General features: G+C 38.5%; 1 long non-coding RNA gene across 2 annotated transcripts in view; it reads right to left on the bottom strand.

Moving 5' to 3' along the window:
• Window positions 1-10871, bottom strand: part of LOC141744215 (uncharacterized) — a 101661-nt gene extending 90790 nt beyond the window's left edge. Inside the window, exons 1-2 of one of the 2 annotated variants that reach the window (XR_012587365.1) lie at window positions 10768-10871; window positions 6172-6225 (exon numbers count right to left, since the gene is read on the bottom strand). This is a non-coding gene — a long non-coding RNA (uncharacterized LOC141744215). Of the gene's footprint in view, window positions 1-6171; window positions 6563-10767 lie in introns of those variants that run through there. The other variant, XR_012587364.1, reaches the window with a different exon arrangement.
• Window positions 10872-13727: the final 2856 nt, after the last annotated feature.

The raw sequence follows: 13727 nt of genomic DNA, 5'->3' as shown, positions 1-13727 counted from the left end.
CCAAACCTACCCTTTAACAATCTTAGTTGGGGAAAAAAGGCTAGGGTAGAATCCCAGACGAGTTCTTGTTCTCTCATTTTTCTGAGGGAGAGAATTTAACAAGCAACCGTTTTCCAACAGCTGACCGTGAAATGGATCATGTTTTATTTATTCTGTACAAATGGCAAATCACAGCAAAGTGTAGCCTTGGGATTAATCAGTGGGCTTTTATCACTGAGGCACCAGTTGGACTTTGGTTCCTCTCAGAGTGCCTACAAATCACTCCGATTAGATGACTGCCTGAGACATTCATCATTTGACTTTGCTGGCCTCAGGCATAATAACTGCAAGACTGTATAAAGGGGATGAGCTTCCACAGAGTGGGTCAGTAAGGCTTGATATAAAGGGTGAAAATTAGTGTGTCTGAGAGAAGGTTAGTGAATAACAGTCAGCTATGCTGTGAAAGTCTAATTTAGAAAAGAGAGAGTTACAGAGCCTTGAAACACTGAACTGCCTCAAGACCTGGATAAAGGTCTGGCACTTTTACAGCTGAGTGCTGGTGGTAGTACTGGGGTCATACAAGTTGCAGCTTTTCCACCACCAGCCAGTAGGAGAGGAGCTACTATGGAGAAGAATCAAAAGCCAACACAAACACAATAGAAAATTGATATTGGTTAAGATTATTTGTAATTGATGTCATGATGTCAGCTCTCTTCTAGGTGGCAGGCAGGATCACCTGGCCTAATGAATCTACCCTGGAGAAGTTCAAGCTTACAATATCAGGGATATCGTCAGTGATTTGGTCTTTCTGGAAATGTTGGCAGAGGAGGACATTAATATTTAGTAAGTCTGAAAAGACGACATGCATTTTCTGCTGCCATTAAAATGCGTCCAAATTTGGTCCGATTCAAAAACATGAAACACCCGGTTTTAGATATGCTGAAGCTCTTATTAAGGAATTCAGTTTTTTTCTACATTCCATTTACACTGCACAGCTCCCCCTCCAGTGATGCTAACATGGCAGGTTCAAATCTGAGTTGCTTCATTTTCCAGTTCCCAAATCTAGATGCTTCTCTATATTACCTGCAGAATAGGTGTCCCTGCTGAGGTGCTGTATGGCTCTCCGTTATGACACTACACACAGAATAACGGTTCACTGCTGCTACTGTCAGGGAAAGCAACACTAGTTGCAGTCTGATAGTAACTGCATCAACACAAAATAACAAAGGCCGTAAAATCTAGCACTGAAGCTTTGGATTCAAATCCTATGTAGCATGTCATGTGTCATAATGGTTCATTAAAATAGTAATTATTTAATTATTTGGAAAGAGCTTCATTTGGTTGGTATATGATACATAAATTTGCAGAGTCCATTTCTAGCTTTAGTATTCCTGTGTTCCTGACTTTGCTGTATATGTTTTCACTGCTTACACATGCAGTTCTTATACTGTTTATGAATTACAAAAATATATTTTGTGTTCAGTCTGGGTATGAGGTATATATAAATGTAAACCATTTTCATTTGGAAAAGTAAGTATTACAGCAATATTACTTATTACCTACTGCATGAACATGATGGATGTGTTTTCTCTTCCCTTCACACATTATCCATTTGATTCCTTTAGCCTCTTGTCAATACCCATATTCACAGCAGCTCCTTCTGTTCAGTGAGCAGAAAGGAAAAGTATTTTTCTTTGAAGCTGATGTGAACACTGCTCAATGAATCATTCAGCAAGTACTACTGCAGCTCAGTCATCCTACAGGCCGTATTAGACCTAGGATCCTTGAATCTATAGCCAAAATGAGCCTTAGTATAGAGTGTCTTCTGTAGTTAAGATAAGCAGTAGCTTTCAAAGTATTAAGGGAAAATACTATGCTCTGATCTGAGGTACAGTATAATAGGATCTACTAAATATTCAATAGAACGCTTTCAACATGCATTCATTTTAAATACAGTTAAATGTATTGCAATCTCATATTTATCGCTCTGGAGAGCCTAAGAATATTTTCTCCATTGTACTGCAAATGGAAAAGAATACGCTAGCATCCTGATACATTCCTTCGGAGATTTTCAGTGCTTTAAATCAAAGCACCAAAACAAGAGTTTATTGTAGCAACCCAGAGGGAAGCATCATCTCCAATATCCTGATTCTTTGCAGCTGCTCATTCAGCATGGATGCAACCTGGTTATTAACAGTAACAAAGCTATCAAATGGGGACTTCCTTTGAAAGAAAGACCATCTATATGTCCGCACTGCATATGCTTTACATGTAAGAGGTATCCATAAAAATTTGGGGGAATTTATATCCAGATGCATACTTACTCATATATTCTCATGCTTCATATGTACAAAGTTTTCATTACAGGAAATAAAATGTGTAAAGTGAAAAAGGCCATCAAGTTGAAAAGTCATGAGTTCAGAACGGGCAATAACAGAAGTCTTAATTCAGCTCCACTATACAGAGAGGTTAGGATATTACTATTAATTATATGCATACAGTTTTTCAGCTGGACCTCCTGTCTCATTCAGCACTCAAGACAGACAGAGCTCAGAGAGTGAGTTATAACCTCTTGGTTATGCTCAGTCAAATTTTGGCCCTTGGCCTTACTAACTACACAACAGATTTTGTTAAGCTGACTACAAAGTTGCTAATTTTCTCCTGGTTGTTTCTATTGCATTCTCTCTTGATCACCTCAGCTATTCCAGTCAATTTTGTTACTGTCCCCATTTTTCAGACAAGGGAACCGAGGTACAGAGGAAGCAAAACCCACAAGAATTCATAGCTTAAATTGAAACACAACGTTTCATTTATCAGATTATACAGCGCTTTAAAGCACTTTGGATTTCAAAGCAAAGCTCCACTAGACAACTAGACTAGACTAGCAGTTGTGAGAGCTCAGCACTTCTACTGCCCTGAGTTAGGTTTGTAGAAAAGTAAGACCTACAATAAGTGACTACTTAACAAAATTTAAGAAACTTCTCCAGGTTATTTTGTGGCAGATGCAAGAATAGACTACAAGGGACAGGAATGGCATTTATTTGCTTTATCTGTGACACCACTCTTCTAACAAACCCCTCATCCTTTCACCACACACCTTCTTATTTCTGCAACGAACTAAACAACTTCCATTCAATGTACTTAATGAGGCTGGAGCCTTTTGGAAGAAAAAAGCATGGAATAAAATAGTGCATTATAGTGTTTATGCACTTGAATATCAATTTAAAATTGCAGAGAAAACTGACTGCAGCATTTCTTAACTTTTGACTGCCTAACTTTTGCAACATTAGCATTGTTTTAATGTCTGAAATTACACTTAAAAGCCTGGGCTTTTAATAAAAATTTCTTTAGGCAGAAGAATACATAATAGTGAGAGCTCTAGATATATTTTAGTACAAGCTTCTGCCACTTGAATTAATGACGCCACAGAGCTAGCAGGTTCTCAGGAGGACCAAGTAGTAAGGGTGTTTGGAACATAGACCTTCAAAGTAGTTTTCATAGCCATTTGCTAGTAGGAGAGGATGTTCAAATTAAGAATCCTTCAGCGTTTTCCAAATGCCTCAAGTTTTAGGGGAAATATGCTCTCAAGTATTACTTCCTTCCATACTACTTTGTCTTTCATTCACACTTGGCATGATTCCTGGTATATGCAAGCAGCAATTGCAGTAAAAGTTCTGATCAACAGTGTAATCCTGGGACTGCACATATTAAGGAACATTAGGGGCAGACTAAATTTATGCTAATTTCAGCTTGAGTGGTGCAAGTTTCACAAAATTAAAAAAGCTAGAATACAGATCTTCCTACATAAAACATAATCACAGATTTGCCAGCACTACTACATATAACAGATTAAACATATTATCTAATCTACAAAAATTAAGAAATAAAATTTAGGAAAACGGAGAGGCATGTTTTGATGTACCCCAAACTTAGTTACTTTGGGATTTCATCAAAGGTGACATGAGGTACCTTTGCTTTCCATCCAAGTGGTTTCATTCTGGTTCTGGAGTAGCACTACATCTTATACCTTAGAAGAAAACCTAGGTAGTAATCATGAAGCACATTGTAGAAGAAATTCTAAAAGAGAGAGAGCACATGCAAAAGAGAGCAAGGCTTGTCCAAATGTCTGATAAAATATCTGTATCAGAATCAATCAAAAACTTCTGCAGTTTATTCACTGCTGTTCATGATAGATTTATCAAGTGTATAGATATTCTTAACTCTTGTAAACAAATGACTCTTCAGGTACATATCTAAGCTGTATAAAAAACATGGATGGTGCCAATAATTCTGTTACTCAGAAAAAGATCCTATTAGATTATCACAACTTAACTGAAATCAGAACAAACACGATACATGATGGGTTGTTAGAACATAATTCAAATGCTTCTGTTCAGAAATGCATACAACTTCACATAATGAGACATATGCATTTTCTAATAAAACCATACATCTCACACAGAAAACAATCCACCTCTACTTCCACGTACATAAAACATCCATCTTAACAGCTGGAGAATGCTGCCAGGCAGCAATGTGGGCCATAAGGAGCTTAGCAGTTGCATTCCTTTCCTGCCTCTCCCCTGCAAATACTCTTGGACCCAGTTAAGCAAAGGAAAACAGAGGCAGGCTGTAAGACAAGCCATGGGGCAGTAAGTTATTCCTGATGTAGAAGTATGTCTCTAACAAATGGAAAATAGTGGTATGATATGCGATACAATTTTATTTTCCTTTCTAAGTTATGGAAGCATTCGGAGTAGGATTTAAAAAAATCACAAGCATGTGATTCTAGCCCTCATTCCTAACTGACAGCAATGGGGAAATTAACCATTCCACTACCCAAAGGCAGTATGATACTCTGCCATGCATGAATATGTCCCCTGAAACCTGTATTCTGCAGATATGTGTATTTTGGATGGGGACACAATCCCAAACTCAGCAGCAGCACTGTCTCTTGTGGTGGCAAAATACAGCCCACCAGGCCTCCTACTGAGGCAAAAGCTTCTCGCTGACTTATGGTACCTTGCTGTTCTGTGCAGGGGCTGTTCCCATCCCACACCAATTTGCTCCACAGCACCCCCGGGAACCAGTTGAAGCAGGACAGGTTGCCCTGCTTGGAGCGGCTCTGATCAGCACAAGCTGCTCCTGCCCCAGTACAAGCAAGCTGCTCCCATGGCTCCTACAGGCACTTGGGGAGCCACCTCCTGCTAGGGAACAGGGGTGGAATGAAGCTTTTCGGGATAAGAGAGAAGTGGCCTGGTATACAGCCTCCTGTGCCCCACTTCGAACACTACTTACAGCCAAGTTCAGCTGGCCCTGAATTTCATTCTCTCTCCAGATGGTGATTAGTGCCCACACATTGGTCTCAAGCCATAAGGCAGCATGTTCACAGGAAGGCCTGTAGTGAGATGTTATCAGTTGAAAAGAAGCAGAGCCAATCATTGCAGAAGGAGCAGACAGCTGAGAGAACAGCATGAAGCTGTGCTGCATGGTCTGAGCAGTGCTGCCTGTACAATTAAGCAGCTTCCAACAAATCTGACCTCTGTTCAACCAACTGCAGAAAGCAGACAAAAAGTATCCTCCCCAGGAATGACTGTTCTGTTCTGCTACAACAATGCAGAAATTGGCTCTACCTTAGGGGTTGTTCCACCACTGAAACCTGTTCACCTTTACAAAGCGCAGCAGAAGACTTCACAGTAATTTTTATTCAAAAATCTAACCCAACTGGCAATGTGATTATTAATAGAACAACCCTCCATGGATAAATATAATGTGTAAAAAGAACGGATCATGGTCCAGACACTGGACTGGCATTGACAAGGCTAAGGAGTAAGTGAAGTATTATCATTGTTGCTAAATAGTCTGTGTTGGTATCACAGGAAAGGCAGAGGTGAGGTTTTAAACACAAAAGTTTATAGGTATTCTGATCACACCCCAAAGGACTTCATCCATGTCCTACAAACACTATTTTCACTTCAACATTTATCAATTCCATTCTTCAGGTGGAACACAGTTGACTTAATGTTACTGTTCATGATATTCCTTATGAATCCAATTAACTTAAGTGCAAGGCCAAAACCTTGAATTCAACCTATAAGTCAATAGAAGCAGCATTAAGACAGAAATTAATACAGCATGGGATTTTGGCAATTTGCATCATGGAAAAGGTGGTGCACGGCATTTTGGACTTACCATATCTTCTGTAAGCTTTGACGTCCCCGCTCATGAATATAAAAATTACCATCACTGAAATTCAATAAAAAAAACAAAACAAAACAAAAAACAAAAGGAAGGAAACACAATTAGTAGAGAAGACCATTTCTCACAAAAAAGAAAAACAGAATCTAAAACCCAACAAATCCAGGTAAAGATAGTGTAAGATATTGTCTTTATATTGAAAGTGAAAATGTTGGAAATGCTACATATGAGTGCTGAGTGACTTCCTTTCTCCACCCTTATCATCTTAGCTTTTCTGGAATTCACTGTCAGTCTCTTTTTCTTCAGCCAAGTGCTGATCTCAAGTGTTATGGGTAATTAGCAGTACCTGTTGTATGTTCTGGATATAAAAACAATTTATCTTTTGTCCATCATTGCCATTTTAGTCCATATTGCGTCAAAACTGTCACTCGTGGCATGACAAAGAATCAGGAGAGAAAAGAGAATAGACATGATTGTGGCTGCAAAGGCAGACAACAGGTGAAAACTGAGAGAAAATAATGGAGCAATGTTACCCTATCGAGACATTAAAAAGCCATGAGACATGAAGGTCCACCCAAATATAAAAACCAAAACAAAGCATGAAAACAGAAAAGGACATAAAAAGAGGAAAAGTGTCACTAATCAAAAAGGCACAAAGAATGTCACAAAAGAAATTCTAGCAAAACGAAGTGATTTAATTTCATATTAGAATTCCTAAATCAGAGGCAATTTTGAGTACTGGTGAAGTGAGTAAACCAGTACTGTATGCACTCCATGCCTTTCATTATCAGGACATTTTTAGCTATATACATAATTTTAGACTATCATCTGTCTCTGTTTAAACAATTGGGACTGGATTCTCATTTGCGTTCAAAGTTTGTTCAGGTCTGACAGTTAAACAGGTAAAAAATGAAACTTCCTAATGTCTATACCTCCTATGTTATACTTCCTATGTCCTTTCCCCAGAAAACAAGTCAGAGCTGCTGATAAGCTCTGCCTCCCAATGTCAGGTATATCTGAAGCTGTCTGGTGTTCTATTTAAGGACTCCATCAGCCTACAGCCCCATGCCACCCGCCATCAATCACTGGATAGCAGTTTACAGAGCAAGGATGGCTTCGAAATTTTAAAAAGGACTAGAATATTTTACAACCCTTAAAGTGTTTTATGCCACAGTTGAATCTATTATTCTTGCTGTACTTTGTACCTAAGAAAAGACAAGCATCCCAAATAAGGTTCACGTGCTCTAGGAAGCCCCTGATGGGGCTATAAGCTGACTGGTAACCACCAAATGTGTACCTCCTTATACCACACATTCGGTTCAGTATGCAATACATACAGTACGATTCAACAGAAGCCATGCTCACTCCAGTATGCAATATCTGTTTCTATGAATTCAGATTCCAGTTTGTGCAGAGTTCGTTTCAGAATATGGTTTGTGCTTTTCTGAATAAACAGGTTTGAATTAGGTCCCTAACTCAGCCTTTATAAATTCAGCTATAGCACATAATAGGGTTATTTACCACTTTTATAAAGTGACAAGTGTCTGCTACACAAGTATTTGGGGCAATTATAGTTTGACTGCCTTCAGTTAAAAGCCAGCCTCCATATTTTTATAAGATCAAAACCGGTATTCTCTGTTTAGCCCCCATTCAGAAAGAAGATGTCAAATCTCAGCCGGAGTTTTTCTGCATTCAGACTTTAACAGCCACTGATTATCCCCTATCACAGTTAAACCTGCTGGAAACTGTTTGGGAAAATCCTCCTGTAGCTTTCTTTCCCTGTGCCTTCCTCAAAGCAGCAGGTAGGATACCAAGGTAACCCCCAACCCAGAAAGGAGCTCAGGCCAAGGCTCCCCCATAACCTCTGATTCTTACGGCTGTGATGGAGACCCCCCAAAAAATTAACACAGCATGACTTGGTACCAGTTTCTTCAAGGATTCTCTGCACATAGAAATCAAAGAGGAGAAGCAGGTAAAGTGTGACCCAACATTTGCCTCTAAATTACTATTCTTTCCCGCCCCACCTAGATTCCAGAAACACAGTACTCCGGGGTTGGAGGGACTAACAGAGGATGGAGAGGAGGGCAGGTGGTAGAAGGAAATATCTTTTTATCTCCAAACTCCATGCAGAAGAGGTTCATCTTTCTTTCTTGTACAAGGGTAAGGAGAGGTGGTAGTGTTCAATGTCTATAGAACGTAAATTTTACTCAGACAAATCTCTTGTAACAGGTTAGGAATGATCCCTGAGGCCACTGAGACTAGATTCTCACAATCGCAGGCAATAGTGCTAGAGATGTATTCACAACATCTGTTCCATGCAGCACCATAAATCATGTCTTTCGGTTAAAAAAACAAACAACAAAAAAAATTGCAGACATTTAATGTGCCATAGGAAGAGAGTAGAAGAGACTAAAGTCCCTGAAATGGCACTGGATTATTTAGATAACACTTTGAGTAGATCTGAAAAGGCTCATGACTCATATTACAGCGCACTGCAAAAGTCAAACCAATCAGCCAAAAAAAAAAGTAAATCAAACCAAACCAAAAAAATCCACAAAAATCACAGAAAAAATCAGCCATACCATTCTCAGAGCAAATTTCCCGCTAAGCCCAAATAAGACAATGACAGTCTAAACAAAAGCACACCAACCAGGTACTTGACAATTCGGTGTCATGAGGAGCACCCATATACCCTGATTTTAGCTCCTCTCTAGTTGCAACCAGTCTAGCTGATTCAGGGGACAACAAACAGAAGGGAAACAAAACAAGCCTCAAGACAGCCACTAGCTGCAACAGCACTGTGCATCACCGGGCAAGAAGGGAAAGGGGCAGGAAAAACCCCCCCTGATCCACAGAAAAACACCAGGAAGCCCTGGTGCATAGGAGGAATACAGTATAAATCCCTCCCAAAACAGTTATCCAGACTCCTTTCAAGGCAGATGACCTTTCTATCCAGGAAGATAACCTCTCTCTTTGATAGATCGCAGGGAAAACAAAGTCAGATAACCACGGACTCACAACACAAACTGAATTTCTTGTGTCAGAAATGTTCTCTTCCGGTTATATGCTTAGGTCTCCACAAGATTTCCATAAGATGATCAAATCCCATTTAAAACACTTGCCTTCACTGCACTATTTAGAAGGCCAGTCTTAAGTGGCTCCAAGTCATGTTTTTTCAATAATTTGTATGATTTTGTCCAGAATCATTATAATAATTGTAATAATTTTAGATGTTTGTTGTGCTTGTAAATATTTTATCAGTTTTAAATGCCTTGGAACTTGAAATCTGTCTCAAATCCATTTGCAAAAGCACAGGGAAACAATAAAATGGACTAATACAAGTTAGACAAAATTAATTCCATCCCAGGGCTTTAGTGGCAAAATAAACCAAAGATTACTGAATCTTCTGATGAAACTCTGTCATTACAGCTCCCTACAGCTCACATATTATTCTCTGTAAAAAACCCCCAGGTTTCTAAAAATTCCTTATGTACTTGTAGACAGAACAAAAAGTATTGATGTCACTTCATATAGTCATTTTAGTACTGAATATAGCGTATTGATTTTAATGTCCTGAAATATGTAAAGTAAATGGATATTTTCTAACCATACATCACAGATACGCAATATATACAACAGTTGTACAAATTAATGATATGTCAGCTAAGGTCTGGTCCATATGCAGTAAAGGTTGTGAGAAATATAAAAATAATGGTATTCCTGCCTTCATATGTTACATTAGGCAGATGTGTAAAATATGTTTTGGTATAATTTAATGTACAGCACCAAATGGGTTAAAATTAATCTATATTAATGCTGCTGCTGAAAATATGAGCCTTTACTTCCCCTGCCTGTGTGATTCCAGTGCCTCCCTACCACTGGCAACAGCATGGTTACTTGGGGCATACCATCATCTGGATTCAAAAACTGAACTGGCTGAAAACCAGCTCAGGAGGGAAAAAAATAAAACCAGCCCCAACCAATAGGAAATCCATTAGCTATTGATGAAATGAGCTCCCTCATCCATTTGAGAACACAGGTGCTACTACCAGAACAGGCAGGGGAGAAGACAATCACCATCTCTCAATGGCCATGTGAATTTAGACTAGTTTAAACAGATCACGGAAACCAGGCTGTTACTCTGGTGCATGGAAAGATAACATTTATTGGTGTAGGCTGCACAATTTACAATACTCTCACAGAACTCAAGTCCTCTACCAATTTATCCAGCATAACAGTATGTAACATTTGATGAAAGTTATACCAGGAGAAAAAAGCTGTATTAAGAAATTAATTAAGAAAATTAAGAAAAAAACTGTCAGGTTTCAGTAACAACGACCCATTCTACTGTTAGCAGGAAGGACAAACTAGTATTTAGCACTTTATTTGCAAAGCAGATACTGCTTTGCACCAAGAAAAGAGATCTGGGCATCTCACAACTGTATTAAGGATAAGATCTAAACATTCTGGGGACTGGTCTTTCCACTCTGACCTTCCAATCCCACAATCCTTTCTAATTTCATCATTAAAAACTGTCCTCATTTTTAAATGGCATGACTTTTATATGTGAGATTACAGCCATATACTTACAAGGTTTGCTCTGACCATATTCTTTGCTGAAATACAATGCTAGCTTGCTCACTTTGAAGGTAATTCTGGGCATGATGGCAGCTGCGGCATCCACAAATAAACTGAAAAAAAATATTAGAATATTATGGCCAAAGAAGCTCTTATTGACAATCTGCCTTTACATACTACTGGTAAACATTTCTCTAATTGTGACTATTGTTCATCTACCATGGAATATTTCTTTTCAACAGCTTATTTAATATGGACAGCATTCTCTTTTGAGCTAAATTGGAGAGACTAAATGAACATGTCCTCATCTTTTAACCAATCACAACACATACCACATCCAGCCCTTTCCCTTACTTTTACCCTAGGGACACCTGTGTTGTCCATTCTCTAACCATTGGCCAATTTTCAATATAAAATACATCCTAACAGTCTCACTGGACTTTCACTTCCATCAACCCAGTGATCACCAAAGGTCCTTTGAGGAAGTAAGGTATGAAACTCAGGGGAAAAGGTGACTTCAGAGGTGGAACTCATAACAGTACAGGATTGTGCCAGTGTGTGGACAGCTTATTTCATTCATAGTCTGTTTCTCTCTCTTGCTTATTTTTGTGCCCTTGTCCACTAGATCCTCTCAGTACTGAGGTAAAACATCTGATCAACAGGTGAAACTACAGCTACCAGGCAGTAAGAAGCTCCTTGCACCTTCTTGGAAGCAGTCGATCCAGTTACTGTGAAGGTCAAAGATGGAAAACTAAGGGATCCAAGACCTGAAGTAATATGACAGTTTCTATGTCCCATATGCTGAGCATCCTTCATTTACTACCAGATTCCCAATCTCCGCAAGTCAGCTTGTGAAGACACAGGGAGACCTTTCTTGCTTTCTTCACTAGTATCAGGGTCATCATCTTGTCAAGAAAAATGTGCTACTTTGACCACTTGGAATAGTAGAAGCTGCACTTACACACTTATTTTCAGATTATTCTAGTAAAGTATCATTTACAAAACCAAAAAGTTTCTTAGTTCCTCTATGAAATAATATCCATTAATCCAAGCTCTTGTAAAATGGTCTGTATGTTTTGCGCTTAGATATCTCTTTCTTGCTAAAAGCATCGTAGCTGAGAATACACAGTAGCCAGCATTAAACAAGTAGGTATTTTTAAATGTTAACATGGTAGTGTAAAATTACAAATGGTCAAAGACCCTGTGTTTTGGCCAGAAGGAAGGAAAATTATAAAAATGTTACTAGGAGTCAGATTTTTGAATGTCACACTTGTAAAATAATACCAGTGCAAAGAAAAGGTGCAGAGTTAATATTCTTACCTAGTGCCCCGTTCCCTCAGCACCCTGCAGCTTTAAGTGTGTAAATTTTTGAAAATAAATATTTTTGGGCTCTTTTCTCTTCAATCCTCTTATTGCTTTTTAAAGGAAGCAAAATATACCTAAATTAACTTCTGTTGCAACTCCAGTTGAGTCAGTGAAATTACACCAGGGATTAATTTGCCTAAATGTGTCTGACTATATTCTGAACAGAGTTCTCTGATCTGCTCAGATAAACTTTTGCAGGGTTGGTTTTGGTGGGCTTTTTGGGGGTTTGTTTTGTTGTTGGTTTGGTTTTTTTTTTTTTTTTAAGGAAAACAGCATGTACATTTAGATCTCATGATCCATAGGCTGCTGGAACTGTCTAAATGTAAGGCAGAGCTAGTCTTCAACTGCAGAACTCCCTTGGCTACAGAAATCAGGGAATACAACTCATTCACCAAGGGAAATACAAGGCCTTCCCTTTGCAAAAGCTTTTCTGCAGTGACATTATACAACGGGTTGGCGTCAATTCCCCTAAGATAAACAATCAGAAATATTCCAGAACTTTAAATAATTAAACAAACAAGATGCAAGCAATGATCCAAGTATGCCAACTGTGAAACACAAGGGACAGATGGAGAACAGACCGTTTCAGGTGGAGATCTGTCTATGGAAGCATTAGGAATACCTGCTATTCATAAACATGAAACCAGAATCTGGAAAAGAAGGATAAAGAATTAAAGAGTGCAATTAACGTGCAAGATTTTTTGTTTTGTTTTGTTTGAAATACAGATTTCAACTTGTAAATTGTATCGACATGCAAGGAATGGCATTCCTATGAAAACCACCCAGGTGGATTTTGTTAGTATTACTGGCATATAGCACAGTGACAAAATGAGCAGTGATTCCACATCTGCTGGCGTATAGAAGAATTCCTAGCCTCAGGGCTGATGAGTTAAATCCTTTCAATGCTAAGTGACAGTAATGTATAAGAGTCACATACTCATATCCATTAGGATACAAATACCATAAATTAATTAACTGATTTGAAAATATTTTTTGATGGTAGGAAACCAGCATAGCTGGAACCTGGAACCCAGGTCTGAAATTGCACATAGGAAGCTGAATAATGATGACTAAGCAAGAAGTCATAACACAAGAAGGTTTTAAAAAAAAAAAAAAAGAGAAAATAATAAGAAAGGAAATCCATTGCCTAGACAGTTAGATGGCAACTTATGTGTCTCACAATGCTTCCCATACTGCCATGTTCATAGTTTATTTTGCATTCTCACAGCAGTCTCCTTCACTAAATCTCCTTTCAAAACTCATTTCTTTAAAAAGACTTATGCATGAACTATTCTTGTTAAACTGTTTAACACTCCAATTAAAACAGTATGAATAAAAGAACAATTTGTAACTCAAGGTGACTGAAATCTCAAATGACTGTGTGCTCTTAAGTTCTGGTTCTTTTTTTTTTTTCCTTTTTTCTTTTTTAAATCACGCTGCTTTCTTTTCTGCAATCCCTTCTTGTTCTCATCTTAATTTAAAACCCAGTCTGACAACCTTCTGTATGGTATCAATTGTCAGTAAGGTTTTACTTCGTACAAATCAGAGTATCAGATGAAACCCTTCAAGAAAAAAAATGCCTCTCTGTTTTGAGAAGAGCTCTACAT

This window comes from Larus michahellis, chromosome 5, assembly GCF_964199755.1.
Source record: "Larus michahellis chromosome 5, bLarMic1.1, whole genome shotgun sequence".
NCBI classification, from domain to species: Eukaryota; Metazoa; Chordata; class Aves; order Charadriiformes; family Laridae; genus Larus; species Larus michahellis.
Note: the sequence above shows the minus strand (reverse complement) of the source record. Positions and strands in the feature narration are given on the sequence as shown.